This window comes from Haemaphysalis longicornis, unplaced genomic scaffold, assembly GCF_048455015.1.
Source record: "Haemaphysalis longicornis isolate Haplotype H1 unplaced genomic scaffold, Haemaphysalis longicornis Haplotype H1 scaffold_14, whole genome shotgun sequence".
Taxonomy (NCBI): Eukaryota; Metazoa; Arthropoda; class Arachnida; order Ixodida; family Ixodidae; genus Haemaphysalis; species Haemaphysalis longicornis.
The window spans coordinates 16,503,667-16,530,220 of NW_027526245.1; positions in this window are offsets into that span (position 1 = coordinate 16,503,667).

Sequence of the window (26,554 nt, forward strand, 5' to 3'; positions counted from 1 at the left end):
GTGGAGAGCGCGCCCGTCTGGGCCTACACGACCTTCGCGATAACAGCCACGTAAACACACTGGCTGGATGTGACACAGGGTTGAGGAATTGTGTCCCATCCCACTGGGAGTGCAATCGGGGCGGTGGGTTTTCTCAATAGAAGGCAGGGGAAAGAGCTGGCGCGTCACAAATTCGCGGCGCTAGGGAAGAGTGCCACTTTGCTTCAACTATTGCCACAATCTTGATCAGTTGGTCGGCAGGTCAGCACACGCGCGATCAGATAGCCAATGATTTCCTGTTTTGGCCTCTTACATTCCGCAGAGTGGCATATTTTTTCCAAACTTGTATGGCATCTCCGTGTTGTAGTACTTGTAACCTGTGGGACACACTTACGCCTAAGGGGCTAAAAAACGCGGACAAGAAAAAAAACATGTACAAAGAGACACGGCATCTCTTTATGTCTTATTTGCGAAATACACTTTGGTAGATACGCTCTACTGGCTTCATGAAATCGTCCGACCAACCACGGGTACAAACATACACGTGTCCATCCAAGAACGCGATTTCTTTAACTGTCAATTCTTCTGACGGTGTACTGATGCACCTGTTTCCCGCCATATGAACGAAGGACGCCTCCATAATCACTTTCTTGCTTATCTGTGACCCATTTCGGTAATGCGGTCTTAGGTGGCGATTTCAATATAAATATGATCGGGCAGAATTCCACACAAACCAAATTAGCTGTGCGGCTAGCCTCTAGTGGTCTTTCAAATGTGATCAACCTTCCCACTAGAATAACGCAAACTTCATCGTCATTGATCGATGTTTGATCGTTGATCGACAAATTAAGAACTCGGGTAATTGCAGCAGAAATAAGTTATCACTTGCCGATATTTGCATGATCGTTAAAAAATATGCCACCCAAAAAACATCAGCGAACACACACATTTCAATGCATAAATTAAAAAAGCATTTTCCCTATTCAGCGAAAAAATTTCGAGTGCAGTTTGAGAGAGTGTACTTCAAAAATGTGATGCAAACAGGGCGTACGACGAATTCATGAAAACCCCCAAGCCTATTTACTCCGCATGTGTTCCTTTTGTGCGGCCGAAACAGAAAAGAAAGATTCGAAAGCCCTGGATTAATTCTGAGCAAGGTGCGAGAATACGAAGGAAAAATGTCTTGCACAACAAATTTTTTACATTTTCAAACCCTCAGAAAGCGCAACACTGAAAAAACACGAGACGAAGAAAGCAGCGAACACAGGACGAGCGCTACTCACAACTGAAGTTTAATCAGAAAAAACGAAGTACAAGTCATCAGACCAGGCATGCGTCTCCTGTAATCAGATGGGAACAACCCAAAAACCACAACCAACAACCCCCCCCCGCCGAACAACTGCCACAGGGTGCAGAAATCAATGACCACAAATATACGCAATCTCTTTCTCGTGTAAAGCAACCGGTGCCTGACTGACACCATCCACCCCTCTTTGGGTTATCTCCAATGCTTCAGCTACTTCTCTGGTCAACTCCGGCGCATGCCTGAACACAATCTTTGCATCACCGAAAAGCGGTTTACACCCACCACGATGCCGGCGTTTGCTGCAACGTTCCGCAAGATGTGACAATATGGCCACTTTCAGGGACAGTTCATGCTCTCTGAGGCGCACTTTTACGCATCTGCCCGTTTGACCTGCGTATTCCATACCGCAATAGAGTGGAAGTACATAAACACAGCCAACATTGCACTTGACATAGCACGTCTCATGTTTCACACTGCATTCATTCCTTCCTGTGCGATGGTCACCGGACAATCTTTTTTCCACCAAAGAACAAACACTGCCAACTTTGTTTCGTGCTGTAAACAGAACCTTCGCATTGTACCTGGAACCAACTTTTTTCAACACATGCGACATCTTTTGCAGATAGGCAATTACTACCGGCCTCTTATTCCTACCGTCCGAAACTGCAGCCCTACCAACGTCATGCTTCCTGCTTTTTAGTTCTCCAATCATTTTTTCATACACTGGCAGCAAAACATTACTTGGGAATTGACATCTCGGAGGCGACGCACTTGACCATCAAAAGCCTGTTCTGAGCAATGCACACAAGGCCTATCCGAAGCAGCACCCAACACAGACTTTGCAATTACTCGTTTTACCAACTTAGAATTCCCCGACGCATAACTCAAAATTGGTTTTACGGACCTAGGCTGATAACACCTGCACAAATGCTCATTCTCAAGTTTCAAATTCAAGTCCAGGTATATTAACTTCGGGCTCCTCATTTAATTAATGAAAGCCGCCGGTGGCTCATGTACCGGCGTAGCCTCCGCTTTAGCTGTCAGGCTGCGTTCCTTTCATGCAGCCACAGGAACGCGAAGTTTGGGGTCGCCGAGTTCATGCTTTGTGCGCCTTTCTTTTCTGTGGTAAAAGACGGGGGTGCTTAGCCCGAGTACCTCTGTTGGTATGCGGCCGTTTGGGTGCGAGCTGACGGGAAGCGAAAGCGAAAACGCGCGCCGCGGTTTTTGAGGATTTGCGAAGCCGGCGTGGGCGGTGTTCGTTGATGGTCATTCGCCTGGGGAATTCGCCTCGGGTTGAAGGAGCTCTTCTCAGTAGTGGGGCGGGCGGCGGCGTCCCTTAGACTGGGAGAGGATTAGCCACGACTCCCTCGTTGTCCCTCGGGCGAGCACGCGGGAAGATGTTAGGCGCGCGGAGACCACTCTAAGCGTTGGCTTTGGCTTTTGAGCAGACGCCGCTCGCTCAACGTAATGGTGTGATCCCTCCGCCCGGTCAATGGCTTTAGGTGGCAGATGTCTGGTATTTTCTTGTGGGTTGCAATAACGTGCGCAAGAAACGTACTATGATTGCATGAGAAAGAGTGTTGGGTCACGTGACCGAAGGTGGGGACATGCGTGGGATTGGCTGGTTCCTGTGGCCAATCAATGCTTCATATTAATTATTTTGAAATGGGTTGTCGCTCTTTCTTGAATGCCGCTTTTGGAGGCGTGGTTTTTGGGATCAAAACCGGAGGGCTGGGTTTTGTCCGGGGGTCGGTCGAGAGGAATGGAGTTCAGTATAGATGTTAGCCGAACAGGCTGCTGCGGGCAGAGTGACAATGAAGCCGTCATTCTGTCGGGATGTAAATGCTTAGTGTAATGTAAATAATGTAAATAAACCTAATATCCTGCAAGAAAGACAGTCCTCATCCGTCACCTGCTTCAAGCATCGGACGTCGGTCATCGGAGCGAGTCGAGATCGTCCTCTCGGCTCGAGCATCAAAATAAAATCATTATTTCGTCTTTATCATTCACCAAGAAGATGGAGAGACGAAATTTAACTAGGTACTGAAATTTGTTTTCATAAGGGGTCTCAAAGGTGAATTTCCGGCCTAGTACAACCTTCTCAAAGAGGTCTACAAAACCATTCACCACAGTATTTCTTTGAACGAGAAATCCATGTGTTGTTAAAGCAATTCAAAGTTTTCCGGAACCGTTTAGATAAGGATTTAAAAGAGCTCGATGTAACTATTACAGTAACATGTTCACACCAGCACATGGAAATACGGCAACGATGTGGAAAAACTTAAATTCTCTATTAAAACGCTCTTTTCCCCAAGACACTACTCACACCATTAAGCAAAACGGCATCGAAATTTCAGGAAAGCTGCTTGCCGATGCCTTCAACCATTATTTTATTGACGTCGTACGAAGTGTGAATGTACAAAACGACCTAGAAAACTTTCGGTACATTACCCCATATTTCTTGATCCTGAAAGCTACCGTGAAGTAATTAATTCAGTGTTAGGGCTCAACAATAGCAGCGCGCTTGATATCGATGACATACAAGTAAAACTCTTAAAATACGTTATCTCTTTTTTGACACCATACATTGCTGACATATTTAATTTGTCTGTTAGCCAAGGTATTTTTCCTTCAAAAATGCAGACTGCTCGGGTGATAGCGCTTCATAAAAAGGGAGACAAAAATGATATCAGAAATTACCGACCAGTTTCTATACTTCCATTACTCTCAAAATCACTTGAAAAACTTTTTCTAAAACGCTTGACAAGATTCGACCAATAACATAACATAATATGGGTTGTCAATATGGCTTTCGTCAGGGCCTTAGAACGGACCTTGCGCTTACAGATCAAAAAGAATATGTCTGGCCTCAATTAAACCGAGGAAACATTGGTACTCGCTCTATTTGTAGATTTAACAGAAGCATTCCACCAGATCAACCAGAATTTTCTAGTACGGAAGCTAGCGCGCCATGGTATACGTGGTGTGGCAGCCTCCTTCATTAAATCTTACCTCAAAGATCATAATCAAACCTCAGCCTTGAATGGCTTTTCGTCAGAGCCACGTCGGCTAAAAAGTGGGACACCACAGGGAAGCATTCTGGTACCCTTTTTTTTTAATATCTATGTAAGCGATATTATTTACGTATCATCATGCGCTAATTTTATCATCTATGTCGATGACACGAGTATATTCTTCCCTGGTAAATCGGCGCACGAATGAATTGTAAATGGAAATTCAACTGTGCGGAATCTAGAATTATGGACAAAGCAAAATGGTTTAAATATTAGCGGTGCAAAGCCGAAAGCAGTATTTTCCCTCGCCAGAAATAGGCCGGTAATAATTGGCAATAGTATTTATTTAAACTCTGCCAAAGTGGAGATAGAAACGTCAGTAAAAACACTCGAGGTTATATTTCATTAAACATTTATACTGAGATGAGCACGTAACACTACTCGCACAAAAATTGTCTCAAGTATTTGGCCTTCTATACCGCCATAAACATATTCTAGCGCCTAAAATTATATTGCTCACATATAACACATTGTTTTCTTCAAGGTCAAACTATTGCCATTTGGTCTGGGGAACAACTACTCAGGAAAACGTGCAAAAAATTCACCGGCTACAGAAAAAGGTCACTAGAATGCTAGAAAACATTTCTTTCCATCACCACACAACCTTTATTCGAAAAATACAATGTATTTCCGGTAACCACAATATTGGACTACCGTGTGTGTAAGGTTTTAAACAAGAAGAAAAAATGGGCAGATCTTTTCTTAAACAGCTGGCAAAATTAAAACAAAGCGATATTGTATGCAAGACGCGACACACAGAATATTGGAGCGTTTTGACATACTGGATATCTTACGGACAACAAATGCTCGAAAACCGACTACCAAGAATGCTCAACACATTTCTTTCTAGAAACATAGCATTAGAAGGTATCACCTTTAAGAATCTGCGTAATGTCTTCATCTCCTCCTGAGAATGTTGTTTGTTTTGTCTTTTTGATGTGTGCTTGATTGTTTTTTTTTTTTTTTTTGCAGAGCTTCCTTGCATTTTTATGTGCTTAGGTTGCAACTGACGAGAGCGGCAAATATATGTAATGCCTTTTATAGCAATCATAGAGCCCACGCTTTCTGCTGTTGTTTTCCCCGTGTCACTCTATTTTAGTGATTTTCTACTCTATTTTAGTGACATTTATGCTGTATTTTATTGATGTTCGTGTGTCACTATATTTTAACGATTTCCTGCAAACGCGATTGCTGCAACAAACTGTATCGTTATATCTTCGGACAACGTTTCTAAATTCTGTTCAAGTGGCCAGTGGGGGAAAGGCGGGGGGGGGGGGGGGGGGGGGGTCTGCGGCTCCGTTAAGCTGACATCTCATCGGGCTTTTTCTGCGTACCTCCAGCATCCTGTATTTTTACTTGATGCGATATGAATGAATGACTGAATGAATGAATGAATGACTGAATGAATGAATATCGGAGTGCAGTATCCACCTTGCAGAGTGCACCTTTTGCAGTGCTCAGCCACGTGGCCACCAGCGTAGTTCTTGACTGCCCTACAATGCTCTTGCGCTCGGTCCTTGAAACATCTGTCTGTATGGCTAATAAAAGATTGGTTACAGCTCATGGAAATCTCATACACAACTCCAACGGTGCAATCCGTTGAAAAGTCAACTTGCTTCTTGGAGCAAGGTTGCGGCTTCCTTTCCGCTGTCATAGGACAAACTTTCGCCAATTTTCACAATGCGCCGGAACCAACATTAAAATCGAACCTTTGTGCAACTTTTTGAGTTGATGCAAGATCATGCCCAAATATAGAATGATATGAACTTTCCTTTTTCAAAAATAGAGCGCGACTTAGACAACGACAGTAAAAAAATTACGCTTACCTCCCCTCGCGGGAACCCTGTGTAGATGCGACGCATCGTGGATTTCCCTCGGCGTTTCCGTTGGGTTGATTCTGTTATCGCGTGAAACGTGCCATGAACGCGTACGATGCATTTCCGTCTACTACGGGGTTCCCGCATCCCGTGCACGTCGCTGTGCAGCCTCATCGTCGGTGGTGCTAGCAGTTCTGTTATTGGGTTGGCCGGTGCTTGTTGCGGTTGCGCCGACCATCGCGATAGCGGGCTTCTTAGTCTCCATTCAAAGCAGCGTTGGACATCGGAGCACCGGCGCTGGAACGACGGAGCGGAGCGGCGCAGGTACCGCGTTGTTTACCCGCCGCATAACGATGAGGGGAATGAGAGAGAGCAGCGCATGCGCATGCGTTAACCGAGCGCTAGCGCGCCGACGCACAGCTGCCATTGCGAAGAGCGAGCGCTAACCCGCAGATAACCCTGCGGTGAGAGCGGCGGAGAGCGCATGCGCAGCTGGCGCGGACAACAACGACGCCGGATGGATGGAGGGATGCATGCATGCATGGACAAGGCGGGTGAATCAGATGCGTCGCATCTAAAACGACGACGGTCCCGTCGTCCTTCTTACTGTCGTCGTCTAAAGCCCGTTCTACATGGAGCGAATTTCGCCTGCGAATCCGCTGGAACGAACATTCGCACTTGCGAAGTTCGCAATGCCTGGAATTGTCGTCTACATGGGGCCTGCGTACGCCGCGATTTTCGCATTTCAGATGCGCCTTGTTTGCAGACTGAATTAAGTTTGCCACCAGCAAAGGTGGTTGTGATTTTAACAAGGGTGGTTTTATTTTACTTTCTTGGCAAGTTGTTTGTGCCTGGTTTGCGGTAAATATAAGTTATTTGCGGTTTTATATAAGAATCGCCAATTCTTTATCAATATACGCACACACAGCAGAGAAGACAAACGTTTTGGTGTGCCCGCGCTTTAGTCGCGCTCATACAAGCAACGCCATCTGGTTTCCAAGCGTGCAAGTGGTGCCGAGCTGTGCTCCTATTGGCCGTAGGTCCGGCCCCTCTACGCCGCACACGCCGCACGAGCGGCGTTTGCTCGACCGCTTCAAATGTTTGGCACTTTGCCGCAGCAACGAAAAAAGGTGGTTTTCCCGCACGAGCGGCGCCGCATCAGCGAATTCGCAGGCGAAATCGCTCCATGTAGTACGGGAAGTCGCGCGACCGCCCGCCGTCTTGTTATCCGGATTGCTGCGGGAAAGCCGCCCGTCGCGAGTGTAGGAGCCTCGCCGCCACGCTCCCGACGGCGACCGACGCGCGGTGGGGGCGCTTCGGTCGGCGGTGCCTTACGCTGGATCAAGGAGGTTGTATAAAACTTCTGGAGTGGAGGGCTCCCATAGCCGGCAACGCGGGGAGGTGAAGCCGGGGAAACCGGTCGGCGGCCATATTGCCGTGGGTAGAAAGGGCGCTTAGCTGGTAGGGACGCTTAGTGTCTTGCGTGTTCCTTTGGCTTTACATGGGTGATACCGATAGCTAAGTTGGATTGTTCGATTAGGTTATTTCACGGAAGCCTTTATTTCGCCTTTCGCATAAACTATTGACGTGATTCGAGCAGCGAATTAGCGTTTGCATCTCTTTAAGTGGTGAAGAGCCGTGGTGAAAAGCCTAGTTCTGTGATAGAAACACCACTATTGCTTTGATTTCAATAAAATCTGCCGCGGTGGCTTAGTGACTGAAGCGTTGTGTTGCTGAGCACAAAGACGCGGTTTCGATTTTGGGCCGCGGCGGTCGCTTTTCTGATGGAGGCGAAAACCAAAAACGCCCGTGTGTTCGAGATTTCGGCGCACGTTAAAGATGCCCAGGTGGTCATAATTAATCCGGAGCCGTCCACTACGACTAGCCTCATCGTCTGCGTTGCGTCGGCGCATTAAAACGTCATAATCAATCAATCTTTCATTTGAATAAATGTTTATTTGGTGTCTGTAAGGTTATAGGCCGCCCCTTAAAGGGGCACTGACACAAAATTTTGAAGGCGAGATAACTTCGGAGATAGATTGGTGGGAACACATATACATCATCTGCAAAATATCAGCGGTGAATACAGCCTAGAACATATTTAAAATCAATTTTGAAGTGTGCGAAACGCAACCGAGCGGCCAGCAGAGGACCACGCGCAAGTGTAAATAAACAACATCCAAACACGTCACGAGTTTGTGTTTGCCGCTTCCGCACTGCCGGCTCGCCGCTCCAATCGGAGGGCCGGAGGGCGGAGGTTCTGCTCTCGAGAACGAACGACCCGTTCGTTGGCGGCGGAGGCGCCGTGATTTCGTCAGCTCATCGGGCAGCTGGCCGCGACCAAAGTTCTACAGCGATTCCAGGCACTCTGTTTCTATTGCTGTTTATTTCTATTGGATGCGGAAACGCGCCGGAGGCACGAAAAGGCCACTGAGCAAGCCGCACGGTCGCTGTGCAGGCGGCGGCCACGCCCGCGAAGTGGCCCACGCCGGCGCAGGTAGCTGGAGTGATAGCTTGTTACCGCTGCACGAAATTGTCCCCAAGTCCCGACCATGGTGGCTTACATGAGAAAAGAGTTAATGATGCCATGGCGGGTTGCATTAAAAATTGTCATCTGCACCGCTTACGAGAGCGGCACTCGAATATCCGCCGCAGTGCTAAGCCGAACACATCTGTAGGCGGACCTGTAGGCAGACCGGCCGGCTGCTCCCAGCGCGCGTCTTGCCACCCACCGTCTCGAGCGTCGCGCGTCGTTCTTTAGCCGCGGTAGCATTTGAACTCGCAGCGCCTGCGTCACATCCACGGTCGCTTTTTAATTAAGCGCCTCACGAGATCAGTACGGGGGGGCATTCGCAGAAACTGCCGTCGATGCGGATTCGACAGTGCTATGGCGGCTCTGCTCTGTAACTGTGATATCCCTCCCACGGTCACGTGGTCAGCTTTGTTCACACAAAATCCACAAAATCCATCGTTTCGCGGCACTCGCTGAAACCGAAACTGCGACTGGCCGCATTGAAAATGCCTCTAATTAAACAACCGTCGCACGCTGAAGCAAATGAGGTTTCTACAGGTTATAAGTAGGTCACTAGCTACTTATCGCAACAAAAAAAACAAGATGCAAAATTTTTGTGTCAGTGCCCCTTTAAGCATTAAAATTACATGTTGCACACCATGGCAAGAGGCCTGAAAACGGCTACTAATTCCCGCATTTCACGCTGGAAAGTGCTGTACCCCTCTGTTCTAGCGTGATTAGAGGTCGCTTGCTTGTTCTAGCAGCAGTGCCGGAATTCATTAATGTTAATCACGCAACTCTCACACCCAAACAAGCTTTGTCGGAACTGTGTATCGAGACGACTTGTTTTTAAACAGTGCTGCAACATGCAAGTTTTTTGGTTCATACGGCATCCCTATTGATGGCGGCAAGGTCAAATTAAGTAGCATGCTGAGTTACTATGCGGCCCACACTTTAGAATTCTGTTTCCGTTCATCGCTGCCATTTCTAGCTTTTCCTTGTATTTTACAAAATGTATATGTAGTACCCTTAAGCTGGTCACAGCTGTTTCCTTATTGAGGGTACACAGTCTATACGATTGATGCACATTCCGTGTCTTCCTCGCGCTGTTTTTTTTTCTTCTGTTTTTCAGGAGGTTACTTAATTACATTCTCAACTTCGTTAACCACGCACATTCGCACACGATCAACCCGCTATTGAAAAGAAAACTGTGCGCAGGAGGTTACTGTTGGCGTTCACAGCCTCGCTAACCGTGTACGTTTGCACGCGAGTAGCGCCTGCTGTTTATTAACACGGAGACGAAGAACGCGGGAGAGCATTGCATCAATGAATTGTACAAAGCTAAGCGAAATGGCTCGGCTAACCTCGCCTTTACAATTAAACTCCAATCAAAACCGTGCGAGTACTCGCGTAAGGCGGGCTGAGCGCAAATCAAATATTCGACGGCACTGCCTTGGTTTATGTCATTACTACACAGGGTGGTCAATTTTAAGTCGACAGGATTTATTATAATTAAGCGCTTAAATGTCCGTAAAGATCACGTTACAGTGATATTATGCACCTAGGAAAAAACAAAGGAGGTGGTAACTATTGATGTTGGTGGCCTAATTAGCTAATATTCATTAATTAGCTAGCTTTTAATGGCTGCAGTAAACAGGCATGTTTGTATTGCAAATTTAGGCGATATCGTGCTTCTGGGCAGTATCATTTAGCAGAAATCTTCAAGCGCATCTCTACTCCGAGATATTGAACTGCGAAGTTTAATTGCCGTTCGCATGATTACGTACGCAAGACAGTGAGGACCGGCACAAAGCCCCACCTGCCCATCCCACACATTTTTGTCACGTGCCGGCTGTGTAAGGTGTTTAGTTTGACAACGGGGTGGAGGCATAGGCAAAAGTGATAACTGGCACCCATTCATTCTCGGCTGGCGTTATCGCAATCTGCAGTACTCGGAATCGCTATCGAAACACAGAACAAAGGGGCGGAGCTCTACGCCGGTCTTCGTGGTCTAGCATGCGTGGTCTAGCGTGGTCTAGGGCAATTAAACTTCGCAGTTCGGATGCGGTAGAAGAATTCGGCCGAATAAAACTACGCAGAAACACGATTGCATCTAACTTTGCAATACAAACGTGCCTGCTTACTACAGCCACTAAGAATTAATTAAACAATGTTGGTTCAGCCACCGACATCAGTAGTTAACACTTCATTCTATGTCCCCGAGGGCGCACAACTTCGCTGCAGAGGTGGTTTTCCCGTAAATCTACGCGCCTTATTAAAAAAAAAACCTGTTGACTTATTTTTGATCACCCTCTATATATCTGAGCAAACACTCTGCATATAAATTAGTGCGCAAGCAGAAATTGCAGGAAACATCATGCGTGCTGCAATTTCTGCTTCCGCACTACTGCCATTGTTTAATAGTATGTCACATGTTTGTTTAATAGTATTAAACAAACACTTGATCTAGCGCAGTCGTGCGACAACTGACCACCGCAACTACGAGTGAAAACATTTGCATATCTGCGTGTTGAAGTGCGTAAATAGGTAGGTGGATCGGCACCATTCTGCACAAATAGTGGGAAAGTGTACACTTATAACGCGGTAGTACTCGTTCGACACAAAACAAACTAAGCCCAAGGTTATCCCCGGCGTCTTCTTCACGAAATTAGCGCAGCCGAATGCGACGCACGAACACAGCATTGCTGATTTCTACAGCTTTGTAGCGTCCGAAGAATATTCACGACAAACTAAGCCATAAATGCCCTCATACGAGCGTGTAACACCGCGAGAATTTCAGCAGGGAGCCGGCATAACGCGACCGATGCGGTGCGGCTGCTGCGACGGAGCAAGTTTTTTGCCCAAGGCAAGATGGCGGCCGTCGGCGTCAGTTCTCGAGAGCCGTCTCCACTCTAGAAGTTCTTACAACCTCCTTGCGATGGATTCATGCGATGTCGCTCACGCTGCTGCTGCTGCTGTTCCTGGGCTGGGCGCGGTGCCGCCCCCGTCGGCGGCTGCGGCGCAGCCGTAGTGGGGGCTTCTCTGCGTGGCAGGGATGACCGGAGTGACGTTATCACGGCGGCGCGTGGAAAGAGGGTCGCGCAACTCTTAGCTCTCTGCGGGAGCTACATAAAGGAACTGCAACAGAGTGGTGAGCTGGGCAAGTTGTTGGAAAGACTAAAAGGGGGTGCTAAGCAGACGGAGACGAAGTAAGACACTAACACCACATACAAGCGTCTTCGTCTGCTTAGCGCCACCTTTTAGTCTTTCCAATAAGCATGAACCAACTAGCTCAACAATTTTTGTTATGGGCAAGTTGGTAGCGCGTAATTCTGGGCAACAGCGCGCAAAAAGACGTGGACGAAGGGAACGAACACGACGAGCGCTCGTCCTGTCCGTTCCCTTCGTCTACGTCTTTTTTTCGCGCTGTTGCCCAGGAAAAAGGAGCTCCACCTCGGGGCACGGTCGTTGTTGCCGCCGCGGCTGATTTCTCCTGCGTCGCAAGCTCTCCACCACGCGGCCAGAACGAGGATTTAGGCGCGCACCTAGCAGACGCTAGCGTGCTGACAGACGCGTAGCGCGGCCGCGTCTTTTCGTGGTTAGGCGACTTCGGCGAGATATTCACTGAGCGAGCAGGTTGCACCAGGATGGTGCGGCGCTGCATAGATACCGGCGATGCTCAAACATGGAAATGAACTCCCGGGCGGTCAACCCCGCTAAACGGCAGGCAACTGATGAGGTGCTGGAGGACTGCTGAAAGCAGGCATTATCTGCCGCTCGACGAGTGCCTGGGGGTTCTCAGTGGTGCTAGTTCGAAAGACGGTAGCTGGCGTTTATGCGTCCCGGCGATGAATGCACTCTAAGAACTCGAGGAGTGCTGGGCACTCTGTCTAGGAGTAAAAACTTTTGTCCCATATTTCACTCCCTTTGGAAGCATTGGGCGACTCTTCCGAGGAGTAGCGCGTGGCGGCCGAACGAGAGGCGAAACACTCCCCGTGGGATTTACTTGCTGCTTTCGAAGCGGAGTACTTGAACCATGTGTGGGAATTGCAATGCCATCTCCAAGGCAGCGTTCCGTCACTCCCTTTGGGCGTAAATAAGCTCTATTGGCGGCGTTCCCGGATACTGCAGACGGGTACTACTACTCTCTCTTGGAAAGCATCTCGTTACGCCTCAAGAGCGTTCTGCTATTCCCCGCGAGGCAGCGTGCTTTCGCTCCGCCTGCTACTAGACCCCCCCCCCCTTCCCCACGATGGTACTATAGGCAGTTACAAGCAAACAAAACAGGACAAGCTATTTTGAAACATGGAAAAGAAGAAAAAACAAGCTCAGACTTTATTTTTCAAAATACCACAACAATCGGTTCATTCTGTAATTTAACACAAAATGCAATTTATTGGGAATTAAAATATCACGGCATAAAAACGGTTCCTACTCCACATGCACACAGGAGACGTAGCGCCTATTTAGGATACATCCAAGAAAAAATTCACAAATAAAAATGCAGCAAAGCAATTGAAAACACTGAAATACAAACATTAAATTATGACGATAAAACAGACATTAACATCCACAAATAAAAAGGTACTGGCATTAGCACGAAAAGCGTTAGTAGAAATACAGCAGTGGGAGAATAGTTAACAGTATTAACATAAAACAAAATGGCCTTAGTACATCAGTGAGTGCTTCACATGGACTGAAAAAGCCAGCTCTTATTTAACACACATAAAAAATATTTACAAATAAATTTTGCGAAAGAAAATTCTGGGTCGAAAAAAATTCAGCGTGGATTACTATTAACGCATTACAAGGTGCAATCAACACAAAGATACAAATCCATTGACACGGCAACTTTGCAACAGATATATTTTGGTGGTACAATAGGAAACCGCAGGAAACATTCCCACTGGGTTTTTTAGGCGGGTGGTTCTCAAATGAGGATGCGCTAGTAAGATTTAAAAAGGCATAACTTGGTATTAAGAACAAACACGTTCGAGCTGACTGCTTCATAATGTTGGTGGCGGCCTTCAGAACAGTACCGACCAGGGCACCGTGCTTGAGCCAAAGTAACGTCTACAGAAGCAAGAAGGTGCGCTTCGCCTTTGAAGCGTATTACACAATGAACGGTCAAAACACAGACAGCAGCAATGGGAACCCATCCACGATGTCCAAGGGTGTGAGGAGACGTGTCTTGAATACTACGGCCACTGCTGCTGACGCCTCGGGGATCTCTCCCTCTCTCTCAAAAAAAAAAAATCTTCGGGCAAGTAGCGTCTTCCCGTGGTTCCTACATAGACAGAAAGAGGGGGACAGCAAAGATAAGTTGTACAATGAAAAAAATATTAACGAGTTTGACAACGTTAAATGAAGTTTATTGGGTGATAGATTAGTTTTTGCGCCGAGAGCACGCACTGAACCCGTATTGGAATGCCATACTGCTTGGCGCAGTAACCAGTCTAGATGCGGATGTGGTGACCTTGGATGCCACCACGCTCATTGTACCACTTGGCCAATGTCATGTCAGACAGCGCGCCCTACTGTCTGCCTACGCACTGCGCCCCAAACCCATTAGTGCTTACGTGTCCGTAGCTTCAACTGTTTACCCCGCTATCGTTCCCGGTATAAAAACATTGCACAAAATTTAAGGAAACATAACTCTTTTTGTAAGGTTATAATCCCTGAATAATTTGCATTGGATTTTGTCCTCAGCCGACTGCAACGTAGGGCCAATTATACGTTCACAAGACTAGCGTGGAAAAGTTGCTAATGGGTCATATAGCTACTGTTTTCTTCATTCTCGAGTACGCTTCGTTGCATGCACGCTGCAGATCGCAACATTTGATGAGAACCAATAGGCTCGTTATTGAACGATCAGAACGCTCGAACGCTCGAGCGACGGCGACAACCGACGCGAAAAAAGTAATGTAATGGGTACAACAAACAGTGTGGGCGACAGCGACAAACGAAAAAAAAGTAATGCATTGCTGCCAATGCTTTTCGTCGTCGTTGCTGCCGCTCGCTTGTGGGCTGCTTCTGTCCGGGAATAAACTCGCGACGGCGACGGCCCGTCGCCTGCCGCCGTCGCCGCCGTCAGCGGCCTGTGTAAAAAATTTTCGCTTGTGTGTGTCGCACACAATACCTGTTTGCCGTACACACTGAGTGAGGTTTATCGCGTTGCTCATCGCCTTAGAAGCATGTAATTACCCCTTAACAGTGCGGTGAGTACGCCCCGAAAAGTCCCATTTCCGTCCATCCTGCCCTCAAGCAAAACGTGAAAAAACTTGTCTGAACAGCATTTCAGTCTGCTGCTGTACGCGCGGCGGTCACTAAAATTATTGTAATTTAGTGACTACCACGCGCTAGACGCGCTCCTATCACTCAGCCTATTGTACGCAATTCTTTGGAGCCGCGCAGGTAGCCACAGCTACTGCACGGCCGCCACTCTAACCCTAGCCGCTGAGCTAAGAGTACAGCGTAGCGCTGCGACTACTCGCGCGACCATGCTTCCTACCAGCGAAAACATTCCGCAAGGATACCAACACTTCATGAATCAAAGGGATTGAAACGGTGCAAGAATCGACGCTGTTTGCACACGGGTACAAAAGCCGCCCTTCAAAACTAAGCAACGGTCAAAATCAGTCACGAAAACGTTAGGACTAACCGCTTCCGCGGACCGAAGTACCGAGTAACTCTGCTTCGTTAAATACACAAGACAAGAATACGAGGTTAACTAATGGCTTACCTCTACTTCCCGCCAGCGTTTCTTCGTCCGGTAGATAAGTCCAAGGTCGTAATAGCTGCGAAAGATCCCAAGCTCAAGGCGCGAAGCCTGCGACGGCCGCGGATACAGTCCGGCCATAGCGCGCGCATCGCTACACAGTGCGCATAGTTCCGAAATCGGCCTCAGCGCTGTCGCCGCTGTGATGTTCGTCCGAAAGAAAAAATGGTACCACGCACGCACGCACGCACGAATGAACTTGCTCGCGTGTGCATGATGTCGCGCTGACGCACAAGCGGCCAGCGGTAAGCCAACACGCGTCGTATACTGTGTCGAAGCAAGTATGACGACGAAAGGGCAGGTCCAACTTCTTATGTTGCACGAAGCGTCTGCTTGAAAGCCTACTTCGTTCGTAGCACAGTGACATCACTGTCTGGCGCGGCCTTGGCGGGTTCACCTCCTGTGTAGGTTTTTGCAGAACACGCGCACTTCGTGGCTCGCTGAAGGTGCCTTTCTCACGCTTTCTCGGGCGGTTCGCGTTACCTGATCCCCCGGATGTATGACGCGTTACGTATCGTGATCCACGCCTGCGCCGCCGCGGGGGGAGGGGGGGTCATCATTTCTCTTTGCTTAAAACAAAAGGCGCTTGAGTTCCAGCAACCCATCGGTGTGTACGCTTTTATCGTCGCTCGTCAGCCGACGAGATAGTTTTCACCGTAGAGGGTGTATTTGAGATGCCCTCGCAGTGATATCGCCTGTTCCTCACACTCCGATCTTGCGGATAGGCCCCATATTGCTGTTTATACCAGTTATGTATACGGATTTCCTTTATTTAACCTAGTAAAAGCTATCGTATGTACATGCCTATCTCGGCGACACTAGCCACGGTTGTTGGGTCGGGTTCGTGTTGCGCTTGCAGCTTGAGCTATCATAAGAGCGCGGACTTCACTTCTTCCAACACCATTTTTCTCAATCCATCTCAGATTCACAATCCGTTTTTTTAGCTCGACTAGGCGCGGGACAAGCGTACGTCTATAGATCAAACTCTTTCAAAGCGACCGTCTGCAGCGGTCCGTAGATTAGTTCCTTCGGTTTGCCGCCTGCCGCCACTGAACGCTGCGAGCAATCGTTACACGAATTCATATTCTTGCACGTTTAGAATGCGCGGCAGAAGTAATCGGGCGCTTTTTACACAACCGCTTTATATAATATATTCGTATGCAAATAAAACATCGCTGATGAGTTGGTGTGCGCAGATGGCAGGAGTGCATCTCCATGCTTACTCCCGCACTGGACAAGAATGAAATTGCAATTCTACTCTTCGTACTGGAGATGGGAGACGATGCGCAGGTTTACGCTTCACTGGTGCGGGAGCAGAACTGGGGCTGCACTCCGCCGCGCACGAGAAGAGTACGCGGTCAGTTTTGCTCTCCTCCTCATGAGGAGCGAGCATTGCATCCAACTCCCCGCAGCTTTCGAGGGGGGTCCACCAACGCTTGCAAGAGTACAATGACGGTTGGACTCTTCAACTGCTCCCCCGATTTCTTAGAGTGTGCCATCGAGGGCTGTACGAGTTCGTACGTATGCCCTTCGGTTTTTGCTTAAGTCCCAGAACATTCCAACGCTTGATCGACCGGGTGCTTGATGAGGCAAAGTGGCAGCATGCCATCACCTATTTGGATGACATGGTCGTCTGCTCCCGCACCTTCGAGGAGCACCTTTGCCACCTGAAAGACGCCCTGGGAAAACTGAGGGCGGCTGGCGTCACCATCAATCCTGCCAAGGCGCAAATATGCAGCGCTCAGGCTAGCCTGCTCGGGTATCGGATCGAACGCAAACAGGTGTCCCCCGATCCCTAGAAACTTCGGGCGATACTCGAGTTTCCCACGCCGAAGGATGTCTCCGGTGTCCGGCGCTTGCTAGGGATGATCGGCTACTAGCGCCAGTTTATCCCCGCTTGCGTCCGCCTGCAAGCACCCTTGCCAAGGCCGTCGAAGAAATTCGCCCCTTGGGAGTGGAGAGAGGAGCAGGAGAGCAGCCTACGCCAGATGGCAGAAGCTGTTGCAGGCACTGCATCGTTGAAACTGCTGGATCTGAACAGGCCGTTCGTTATTCAGACAGATGCGAGTGACCTCGGCGTAGGGGCAGTTCTCCTCCAGGCGAACGGAGAGCAACTGCGACCCGTGTCTTTTGCGAGCCCTGCGCTGAAACCGGCAGACCGAAACTACTCAGTCACGGAGAAGGAGTGTCTCGCCATAATCTACGCACTTTGCAAGTTTGAGATGTACGTAGAGGGGTTCAAATCCACGATCGATACCGACCACATGGCTCTGACATGGCTTTCCCGCGTCCGCGAGTCCTGCGGGAGGTTCGCGCGATGGGCCCTGACATTGCAACGCTTCGAGTACGAAGTACGCTCTTGCAAAGGTGCCACAAACGTGGTTGCCGACGCGCTGTCACGGGCGCCGGTAAACGACACCTAACCGGCCGGCGAAGCCGAGGAGGATGCTAAAGGCGAGCTTACTCCTCTTTCGGCACGGGAGGAGCGCGATGCGCGGGATTGCCCGTGCATCGAAACATCAGCGCACGTGCATCTCGTCGGTGGAAGACTTCCTCTCGAGGTTGCGTTCAGTCGGGAAGAGCTACTCGAGGCTCAGCAGGAGGACTTTTTTTGTCGTGAGTTGATCGCCAGTCTTAGTGAAGAGACGGACCCACAGGCAAATCGAACACCGGGGAATGACGGGCGTCGTGAAGCTGCTGGTATTGCGGCTGATGCGAGCTCTAATGAAGCTGGTATTGCTGCGAGTGAGCTGGAGAGTTACCTGCTTGACGCCGACGGGACTCTGCTGAAATACGTGCCGGGCAAAAATGTCTCAGACGAGTGTTTTCAGGCCGTGATCCCGCGCAAGCAAGCTCAGATGTGCTGTACTGCAGCACTAACACGACGCCGGCGGTCACGGTAGCGCGCCAAAGACATGGCGGAAGATTTGTCGGTATACTACCTGGTCCGGCATGGAGGCACAAGTATGTAGTTACGTACGCACATGTACGGTAAGGCGCCGGACTTGCTACAGCCTATCGTGAGCACAAAGCCATGGGAGATCCTGGCGCGCGACCTGATGGGCCCGCTGCCCCACAGCAAGAGATTGTACAAGTTTGTACTCGTGGTGACATGCCACTTCAGTGGGACCGCTGAACTCTATCCCTTGCGCGAAGCGACATCACAGGAGGTCCTGCAAAAGCTGTCCGAGGTGTTCTGTTGTTACGGATTCCCTTGCGTCTGATTACTGAAAACACCACGTATTTCACATAAAGGATGTTTCGTGAAGCGTGTGCGGCCATGGGTGTCAGGCAGCAAACAACATCGTGCTATCATCCCCAGTCTAACGTGACGGAGCGCCGCAATTGTGACGTGAAGCCTCTGCTCGGAGCATATGCCACACTGCATCAAGACTGGGACGAGAACTTGAGCTCAGTCTCCTTCGCTCTGCGCACAAGCGTGAATCGGTGTGCACAAGCGTGAATCGCTTGTGCACACGCGTGAATCGCTGGCTTCACGCCAGCGTTCCTGATGTTCGCCAGGGAAATGAACACACCGAAAGACACACTTAGGGCCAGGCGGTCGAACGGAGTCCCCGCGAAAGCAGCAGACGCACCTTACGCACGGCGCTTCCGGGAGTGGTTGGCTGAAGTCATCAAGGTGGCGAATCGCTGTCGCGGTAAGGCCAGGGCCGACCAGAAGGTGGCCTATGACCGAGCTCATCGAAACGTGGCGTACCAAGTCGGCGACACTGTCTTGAAACGGAATCACGCGCTAAGCGACGCTAGCGCGGGGTTCGCGGCCGGTCTCGCACACAGGTGGGTCGGACCGTTTGTGGTCGCCGAGAGGATCTCACGGCTACAAGCTGAGAGACCCGAGTTCGGGTCGAATCAGAGGCTTCTTTCACGTGGGCGAGCTGAAGCAGTACTTCCAGAGCAAAGATGCTGCCGACGATACAACCTCGGGCGCGCGAGAACGCGAGCTCGAGGGAGGCGCGGAGGGAAGTCTCCCGACGCACCATGACAACACCCGCAAACGGCGAGTCCGCTGACCGGGGAGCAACCATCTCCTGAGGCTCACACCCGCCCGCCTAGGGTCCGAGTGATCCTGCAACCGCGACGCCAACAGGCCAGGCCTGCTGCGACCCAGCCGGGACAGCCGCTACCCTGGGGACGAGAGCCCGAAACAGCACCCTGCTGCCCGTCAGCGAACGAGCTGCGGGGCGGGGCGGGGCGGCTCCCGCGGTCAGCTGATCGCGCCCGTCCCCAGGATAGCGGAGGTTACCTCCGGAAGTGCGCCGAGCGGAAGCCATCGTCGGCTCTTTGCAGTCTAGCCACATGCGAGACATCACCACGATTGCGGCCTCCAGCCCGGGTCCAGTTGTCAGGGGTCGTCCCTGCTGACCAGTAAGCAGAGCCCGTAAGCAGCGGCAGCCGCCGGCAGTGCGGCAAGAAAACGCACTTCGGCGCGGGGCGAACCGCTGCGGGAAGTGACCGCCTGGGAGCAGCCCGCTGTCCGAGCCCTGTCTTCAAACGGCCCAGCCTACTTTACCGGCGGGGCCTGCGGACAATGCGCCGGCCGACAATGTACGTGGCCAGCCTTGTGTGCAGACTGACGAAAGCAAGTCAACCGGCGGATTGTGGCGAACTATATTTTCTATGTGGCGGCGACGTGCCGTGCAACGTGGGCTTTAGCACAGTTGCGCATGTGCGGTGTTGGACTGTTTGAACCCCGAGAAGTGGACGAGGCAGCGCAACAAACTAGGAGGTCATTGATGGCTGGAGTCTCTCGAGGTCGAGGGGCTTCGGTCTAAGGGTGGAGGGATGTGGGAAACCCAGAGACGCGACGCTGTCCCCATTGCTCGCCACCCGCCGCCTGGGCGAGAAGGGGTACGCTCTCTTCTCCGACAACCGCCCCTCTCCCCGCCGCGGCACAGGTGAGTTGCGGCAATGGTGCGGTGGACCTCCTCACGTTACCGGTCCGTCGGAAGGCCCCTGACGGCCGGGCTGGGTGCGCGCGACGAAGAAAGGATCTCAGGGCTTCCAGCGAGCGGCCACGCAGACGTGAGAACCGGATGTCCGGCTTTCCCCTTCCTTTGTCTGCCCCATTGCGCCTTCCTCCTGATCTTCGCCGGACGGCTGAGTGAGGACGAGCGAGGAGTCGACCACGTTAGTGGTGGAGCGCCAATAACCGCGAGTTTGGCCGTTTGTTGCGTATTGTGTGTTCCTTGCTGTAATCTGCCGCTACGCCGGTCGGCGGTCCGTGGCGGGGTTCAGCGGAGGTAGCTTTGAGGGCCGAGTGTCAGGGGTCGAGCTTGGTCGCCGTAAAAACCCTGGTCCCCACAAGCTATTTAAATAGCTTCGATTCCTTCAACGAATAGGATGTTTGTATACAATGCGGTAACGTCAAGAGTAACAAGGAGGGTTCCACTATTATGCGGAGGAAATGAGAGAGAGAGAGAGAGAGAGAGAGAGAGAGAGAGAGAGAGAGAGAGAGAGAGAGACGTGCTTTATTTGAGGCCTGTGCGAGAGCACTCTTGCTGTCTGCATCAGTGCTGGCCTGTGAGGGTGGTTGAGTCGTCAGGGAGGGCGGGTGGGTTGGTAGGAGTGTCTGTGGTAGGTACCCAATACGCCTCTTGGACCCTCGTCGGCATAGACAAACGCGGCAAGAGAGGTCCATAACAAAGTGAGCGTGGTGATGTTTCGTGTTAATGGTAGCACCCAGTCGAAGTACGTCGTCGGGCGAATGTCCTCGGGGAGTGTATCGAGCGTGCGAGCACGGAAGAGAGCGTAACACTGGCAGTCCCACAACAAATGTTCGGCCGTTGCAGGCACGCAACACTGCAGACAGAGTCCTTCGCCGGGCTCATTGCCGTAGAATTTGTGGCGGAGCGCAGGTGAGAATGCGGTGTTGGTGGCAAGGCGGCGAACCAACGTCTGTGTGGCCCGCGGTAATTTCTCCGGCATGGGAGGAACAGGGCGCTCATGCTCTTCGGTGCGGTCTTCCCTAACCTCACGAAGACACCGGAGTATCTGTCGGCGTCGCTGTTGTGCGAGTGCTTTCCTGACAGTTACATCGGGCGGGCTTACATTACTGATGGGCAATACTATCAGGGAGGTTCGCTGTCCAGCCGCAGCTCGCGCCTCGCTGCGAGCCCACTCATTGCCCTCAATACCCGAATGGGCGGGTGCCCAAGCAATGGAGGCGGCTATGTTGAGGTTAGAATGTAACTCCAGGAAAAATGCGACCAAGTCGGCGAGGATTCCCGGATATGAAGACTAAGCTTCGCTCACTCGCGTACAGATGTTGTATGCGCGAGCCGAATCAGTGAAGCGAACGGAATCAGCGTTCCGGGCTTCGGAATCAACTATTGCATCGAAGGGCGAAGAAAGTCTTGGCCAGGTAGGAAGCAGCATAGGCCTAATGGTCCAAAAGCTCTGCAGAGCTCATGACTATGGTTTCCGTGCCGCTGACAACTTCAAACCGTTACGCGATGTTGACTGATGATTCCTCGGACCCGTTGCGTGGTGAGATCACCGATGCGAGGCTAGATACGGCATGCAAAGGCGAAGCTACTGAAAATTTACCTCCTTCTTCTTCACTCGCCCAATCGCCGCCGGCCACATTACCTGGAACGGAGCATGTTCGCTGTCCTTCGTCGGTACAAGAAGATGCGCTGGAGCCTCCCAACAAGGTCCGAAATGTAATTTCAGAGCATACAGACGAGACTGGGTGTAATACCCACGATACAATTTCTGACATGGGAGACACTACAGAGGGAATCGCGCCTACACTCTTAGCCAAAAAGGACTAACGGGGCATCGGCGTTAGTCCTTTTGGGGACTAAATGCGTTGCCACTAGAATTAGTCCTTTTTGGGACTAACGGCAAGGGTACCAACTGTTAGTCCCTCTACACTTAATCCCTTGATGGTTCAACTGTTGGTCCGCCATAAAGACTAACTGTTGGTCGCTTGCAGATCAACTGTTAGTCTCCTCTGTTAGTTGACTGGAGACCAACCGTTGGTCTTCTGAGTACCAATCGTTAATATTTCCCATTACTCCCCCTAGACCAATTGATGCTTTCAAGACTAAATGTTCATCCCTGCAAATGCTCCCCTCTGGATTAACCGTACATACTAAAAGACGTAGTGCTGGCTCGTGCAAATACTCCATGAGTGACTGTCGTTCCATAGACCGGCCATAGAAGGCACGAGTTCATAGAAGGCACGAGTTCCATAGAAGGCACGAGTAAACACAAGAGACCAGAAACAGTATTTCTTGGCCACTTGAAATATTCACGACAAAGAAAATGTCACTTTCAAGCTTTTATTGCAACACCGTGTAAGCAACATACACAACACAATTAAACCGTAGTCTACTCTTAATGCTGGAGCCTCTATTTCGAAGGCCTGTTTGGCACACCTTGTCAAGGCGATGCGCCCAGTATTGGCCTATTCCGGGCGTTCATGGCTGCTGTCCTTGGCGCAAGCGCGCTCCACTTGCACGAGGTACGTGTCCGTTGAGAGGAGACAACAATCCTCCGTGAAGCTGTCGGCAATGGGCGAATGTCGTCACGCTCCTGCAGGAAAGAAATAGGCCAACAAAACAAGTGTTATTCGTGGTAGGATAACATTCGTGGTAGGACGCAAAACTGAGAAAGACACAGTTTCCAGCAGCCCTAACAAGCATCCGTAAAAATACCCCTCAGTGGCTAAGGCGTTGCGCTGCTGAGCACGAGGTCGCGGGTTCGATTCCCGGCCGCGGCGGCCGCTTTTCTGATGGAGGCGAAAAGCAAAAACGCCCGTGTGTACGAGATTTCGGCGCACGATAAAGATCCCCAGGTGGTCAAAATTAATCCGGAGCCCTCCACTACGGCGCGCCTCATCGCCTGCGTTGCGTTGGCGCGTTAAACCCCACAATCAATCAATCAATCAAAATACCCCAAAAAGCAAAAAGACAGAAACAAAATCAACGCTTTATGTAGTGCAGCCAAATGTGGCCCGTGAAGTGCACTGAGTACAAGACTACGGATTAATTAAGACCATGGCCACGGTCGTTAACATGCGAAACTCAGACAGTGTTGTTTTTCCGACTCCAGGAGAAAAGACGCCGCTCAAACCAGCAATAGAACCTCGGGGCTCATGCTCCCTAACTCAACGTGTTGAACCACTGAATCATGGCAACAGAAAATATAAAGATTGCTCATTATTCGCATGCAGGTTCGCCATCATGCTCAGAGGCTTACGTATCACGAAACAAGGGCCTCTTCCCTCCCTTTCACGAGGCATGTAAGGAAAGAGACGCTTCCTGTCAGCACCAGCTCTAAATCAAAATGGTTTGACTGCAATCAAAAATAAAAAAAGCAAAAAAAAAATAAATTATTGGAAGAAAACCTGCTTTTCTGTGCTTATAATGCGGGTTTGTAGAACAAGGTCATTATTGATTTCTGGCTGTGGTGTCGAACAATGCGTTTTTATTTCAAAAATGTAATAAGAGCCAAATTTTCTCAATATTTAACAAATTTAACAATGTGTAACTAATAGCCTCGGGCGAAACAAACAAAAGGGCGTCCCCTCAGCTTGCTGCATGGGGAGTGGCTATGGCTGCACGTTTTTATTTCCTCTCTGCGGACAGTTCACAGTGAGTTCGGATGTGCACACAAAAAAGGCTTTCAAAGGAAAGGCGCAAAAATGTTTGAGGCTGACCACGCTGCGAGCGCTTGGCTGCCAGTGAGGGAGCAACAAAAATGAAAAAAAGTGAAGGAAGCTTTCGGCCACTGTAGATTAGTCACGCGAGCGTGCGCCTGCTACTGTGAGATTCATGTGAAAGGTGCGGGTGACGGGTGGGTGCGGGAAGGACTGCAGGACGAGAATGTTTCGTGCACGAGTTCCCCGAAAGCCAAACAATTCTTTTTTTTTTTTTTTTTTTTTTTGGGGGGGGGGGGGGGGGCGCCTTACTGCAAGTTTAGGTTCGCCGTGGCGGCCACAAGAAGGGCCGGTACTGTAAAAGGGGCCATCAGAAAACACTATTCTGGGGGAAAAAAAAAAAAGAAGAAAAACTCGCCGTGAGGTACAGAAAGATACTACGGTTCTGTTAGAGGGCTTTTATTGCAGCGGTCAGACCGCGCCTTCGAGGAAAACTTCATATTGACGTTCTGCTGTGGTCCGGCAGATTACAAGTTTGGGTTCCTCAAAATATGGAGAAAAATGCCGTATTCAGCTAATTTACACCAGATTTTAACCATTCTTGTCTAGTTTTATTCTGGACGTAGTTGCGGCTACGAGGGTGAAACTATTTTTGCCCTACTCAGCCTCAGAGTGTATCGCGTCCCTTGCAGATCCGGCGTTTTGCCAGACGTTTTGTACTTTTTCTGCTTAAAATATCACGTTTTCATTTAAAATTTAATATTTCTGAGAGTAATTCTTGTATCCTAACAGCGCCGTATTATTATTTTAGTGTTCGTATGTTCGCCTAAAAAGTTAGAGCCCTTCAAGAGTCTCGACCACGTGTTAACCACGTTTTGACATTTCTGGCTACAGATTTATTAAAACTGCAATTTCAAAAGAAAAAAAGTTAGCGGTTAGGTTCCTTTTTGTACGCTGCTTCTTCTGAGGTGGTTATTTATGCTGTTGGGCCGCTCGTTTGAAGAAGAAATGCGTTTTTACTATTTTAGGGTTAAGTAAAAAGTTAGGTAAATATTGACCGAAACAAATAAAAATTAGGTCGTCGTCGGCAGTAACGCCAAGCGAATCGACTGGCGTTGGTTTTAAAAAATAACTGACACTCTGACGATAACATGCAAGCTCACGAACTTCAAAAAAAGGGCGAATGGGGATAAGCCGCCGCCGCCGCAGCTCACCTTTCGCACGTCCGTCCCCGCTGGCCGCCGAACAAGTAGAAACAAGTCGGAGGGCCCCCGCCAGGGGGAGCAACAGCAACGTTGCGGGAGCAAAGGGTGCTGTTAGTCTTTCCGTTGGTCCCATTCGCGCCGGGAGTCCAACGTTTGGTCCCTTCATTTTGCGCACGACCCTAATCTTGGCGCATTTGGTCTTTAGGGGACTAAATTTCCTTCACGAGGCGTAAATGCTGCAGTTCGTCTCATTTTCTCCCATTTTGGCTAAGAGTGTAATGTGCAGAGCCGTGATTGTAGTTGGAAAACGGTGGCGAACCGTAAACGTAAGGTTAGCTTCACTTCAGCTTTGTCGACTCCATCACCGAAACATTATATAGTTGTCCTTCGACCTAGGCAACAATATCGCCTTGCCAATGTACTAAGAATACGCCTCGATGACCTCATTGGGGAGATGCACCGCAAGTTTGCTTTCACGGGATTTTTTCAGTACAAACTTCAACCACGTTCTAACACCATTATCTTCACCACTACCAGTGCTCATGTCAGGGATGCTCTACTACAGATGCGTGACCTCCGTGTGCAACCAGACGAAAACATTCCGGTGCAAACGTATGAACCCGCACCTGATAATGCCTCCCGTGGGGTTTTGCATGGGCTCACTGGCTGCGATTCGTCTGAACTGCACAAACGTTTACAATGCGAAACTCATCGAATTCTTGCGGTCAGACCGATGGGCAGGAATGGCACAGTACTGGTCACGTTTCAAGAACCCACATTACCGACCGCGATGACCTTCGGCCTAGGCCAAGTCAAAGTACACCCATACAAACCACGCGTTCCAGTTTGTGCTCTGTATCATAACATAGGTCACCGCAAAGATGTGTGTCCAAACACACACAGAAAGCGTTGTACCAAGTGTGGAGGCCGAAAGCATGATTCCAGTAGTGATTTAGACACATGCTCGCTCACAGTAACACCAGTTTGCAAGAACTGCCGGGGCAAGCATCTGGCGACAGATCCGAGGTGCCCGGCCCGCCAAGCGGCGACGCAAAACCTTCGAGACAAACTTCTCCAAGTGACGACACAAGCTTCGTTGACGACTGGTCTGTTGGGTGCACCGATTGACCTCAACCTTAAAAAGATGCCAAGACGTTCTCGACAGCGCAGTAGCAGTAATATGGGCAGTATCGATGACTCTGCAATGCCAGATCACGTGGCCCCAGGCATAACTAATGCTTGCCTTCGCAAGAATCC